The sequence below is a fragment of the Neolamprologus multifasciatus genome, chromosome 8 (genome assembly GCF_963576455.1).
Source record: "Neolamprologus multifasciatus chromosome 8, fNeoMul1.2, whole genome shotgun sequence".
In the NCBI taxonomy this organism is placed as follows: Eukaryota; Metazoa; Chordata; class Actinopteri; order Cichliformes; family Cichlidae; genus Neolamprologus; species Neolamprologus multifasciatus.
This window is the reverse complement of record NC_140446.1, coordinates 14,186,218-14,189,860: the sequence shown is the minus strand read 5'-3', so window position 1 is coordinate 14,189,860 and position 3,643 is coordinate 14,186,218.

The following is a 3,643-nucleotide window of genomic DNA, read 5'->3' as shown; positions in this document are numbered from 1 at the left end:
GAAGTTTTAAAATTAAGTCTATAGAAATTCTGTTGCCACATTGTGGAAGGAGGTAAAAGCAGTGCTTGGCAGTTTCATTAATATGTGTTCATTGCATTTGCATCATATTTGAATGAAATTTAAGCCTAAGCTAGTGATGAAAATGTTCTCTTTCCAAATAAACAGACTGATGTCAGTGCAAGATGAGCATTAAATTAACATTAAAGTATCTGATTGAGACCAAGAACACTGTCCCAGTGTGTGGTGAAAAGGATAATTGCCTGAAATGTTATCCAAGTTTGAAACACCTTTGCCAAAAGCAATTTCTGGAACTGTCTTTAACCACCAAGAGTAACAGTCGTCACATTTAAATGTTTCCATTTCCAAACACTTGCAAGCCGGCTGACTACCAATGCTTTCTTCTTTGCCAGGTGACTAACTGCCAGGCCTCAGCATCAGGGAGTGATAGAGGGGATGAAATTTCTCACCGTGACGTGACTAAAACATTTAAGGAGCATTCAAACTGAATTTAAGAACATATTTAGGTTGCTTTATCAGCGAATGGGCATAAGTTGTGGCAAATGTATAAAATGTAAATAAAAACAGAATGCAATGATTTGTAAATTTCATAAACAGCATATTTTATTCATAGTAAGCCATAGAAAAGATTTCAAATGTTTAAACTGACGCGTTTAATTTGATGGGCGAAACACATCTCAAAACAGCTGGGACAGGGGCAACCAAAGGCTGAAACAGCTGGAGCAACATTTCACAACGAATTAGGTTAATTGGCAACAGGTCAATAACACGATTAGATATAAAATGAGCATATTAGAGCGATAACATGCAATAAACTGTATAACAAATTGTGGAACAATTTCCAAATGTTTGTTAAGTTATCAAGATACAGTTTACTATATAAAAAATTCTGGGTGTATGGAGAAATCATTCTGTGCAAGGGATAAGGCTGAAAATCAGTGCTGGATGCTTATGATCTTTGGGCCCTCGGGCAGCACTGCATTAAAATCAGGCATGATTCTGTCATGGAAATCATTGCAAACACTCAGGAACTCTCCCAGAAATCATTCTCCGTGAACAGAGTTCATGTGCCATCCACAAGCGCAGGTTAACAGTCGGACATGAAAATAAGAAGCAATATACTTTTTTTTTTTTTGTCATGGTCTTCTCTGTGCCGAAGCTCTTTTAAAATGGATGAGACAACGTGGAAAACTGTTCTGTGATCAGATGAGTCAAAATGTGAAATTCGTTTGGGAAAACAAAGACGTAGCATCCCCTGGGCTAAAGAGGAGACTTGTTATCAGCGCTCAGTTCTAAAGTCTGTGTCTCTGATGCGGTTGGTTTGCATTAGCGCCTGTGGTATTGGCACCTTGCACATCTGGAAAGGCAACATCGATGCTGAAAGGTATTTACAGGTTTTGCTGCATATTCTCCCATCCAGGTCTTTTTCAGGAAAGCCCTTGCACATTTTAGTAAGACAATGCTAAACAGCTTACTGCATCTATTACAACAACATGGCTTCATAGTAGAAGAGTCCGGGTGTGAACTGGCCTGCCAGCAGTTCAGACATTTCCCCAATTGAAAACATTTGGTCCCTCATGAAATGAACGATACAGACAATCTAGGACTGTCAAGTGGCCAGAGTCCCCAATAAGAAAAGAATGGGACAGCATATGGGACAGCATTCCTCAATTCCCATACTGCTTTTAAAAGAAGAGGGTAATAAGTACTAAACATGGAACTGTCCCAATTTTATTTATTTATTTTTACATGTTGCTGCCAATCACATTCTAAATTAGTTTATTTTTGTTTTAAAGTGAGACATTTTCTCAGTTCAAACATTTGATATTTTTTATGTTCTAATGTTAATAAAACATGCTTGCAAATCATTGCCTTTACACATTTTTCCACAGCATCCCAACTTTGTTGGAATTTGCATTTGAAGTATAGTAATGCTTCTTGAGACACCCTGGCTCAATCTGTGTAGCACCAGTTGACTGATTGACTATGAGCTTGCAAGAAAATCCATCAAAGTGTTTGCCTTCACATGTGTGCTCTTATTATTTACTTTTTCTGCTTTCGCATTACAAAACAATTACAGTAGATGCACGGAGTGATTGCTACTGTAACAGAGCATTCCTTATTTCAGGAGTGACTGGCTGGCCTTCATTAGAAACCATGCAAACATAAGCAGCATCATATGTCCAAAAAAAAAATGCCATGTTTATGCTGCAGACACCTTTTTTTAAATGAGTGATGAGATCATTTCTTCTTTAAAGTGTTATTCCAAGCTGGCAGTGTCTTGTTTTTATTGATCAGAAGGGACGGAAAACATATTGCAAGCAAACAAAAGTTACTGTGAAGTATCAAAAAGAGGCAGTTAAATGTCTCTTTGCTGTTCCGCATTTTCTACTAGATAAATAATCCTGTGAAGATGGCATAACTGCACTTCTCTTCTTATTCTTTAGCTAATGTGAACACAATTTACACATTTATTTTAATCAGGAGCAGCAGATCGACCTAATGTAAATTAAAGAGAATAAAGAGGATAAAAACTAAATGAAGGGTGTTCTGGACTCCAAGTGATTTTTGATAGCTGAATGACTTGTTAAACAAATATTTTTAAGTTATCAGTATATGACTTTCACTGGAAAAATGCTGACCTGAGGTGATAAGCCACCCAGAACTTGATGCATCTTGCCTTTCGGTCAGTGCAGCTTGTAGATTACACCCGCACTTGTATGGCATTTGCTCTGTAAACTCAGACTCTTAGGATTTTTTTCCACTCCTTTAGGGTTAATGTTGTATTTCTTCTGATGATAGCAGAGGTGGGCATACTTCAGGCAAGGCTGCCTAGTTCCAAGATGAGTTCTTCTTTGATTTTCTGTAGAAACGCCTTTAAGCATGGTACGATTTCAGATGTCCTATACACACCATATTTCCTACATAACATTTTAATTCAGTGTTTAATATAACTGTCATTTTAGGGGCAGAATTTGTGGGAGAAAAAAAAATCTGCAAGATCCCCGAGTGTTCGCCAAGTAAACTCTTGAGCACAACCATGTTATTTTTTTACCCATTCTCGAAATATGATTGGGGGGATTTTTCAGTGCACAAAAGCAAACTTTGATAGAAAAAGTTTTGTCAGCAGTTATCACAATTTATACAGTAACGGCAATTTCAGATAAAGAAGCAATGTGATTTTCTTTTCTTTTTCTGCTTAATTCCACTTCCACCCTTGGTGCTGTTTAATTTGAGGGATTGAAATACTTTGAAACTTTGTTCTTAAGAGTAAAAGAATAAGACTCCTCACTCCCTCAAAACCGAAGAGCATGGGGGTTTCTAAACATACTGAAGAACTGAGGCAGGGTGGCAATGAAGACTTCCTTCATTGAGATCCAGACGCTTAAAAATCGTCACAATTAGCCGTTTTTATTTCAATTTTAGAGATTTATGTCAAACCTATTCGGTTTTGGTGTCACGCGGGCCTGCGGGTTACATAAATATATAATAAGCTATTATAAATGTTGATCTTCCTCGAGGTTAATAAGTGAGCTCCATTCAGCTGGAATCGCTCTTACACGTCTTTTACACGTGTAACCTGCTCGCCGCTGGCAAACCATTTGTTGCGACTGCCTTAACAGCT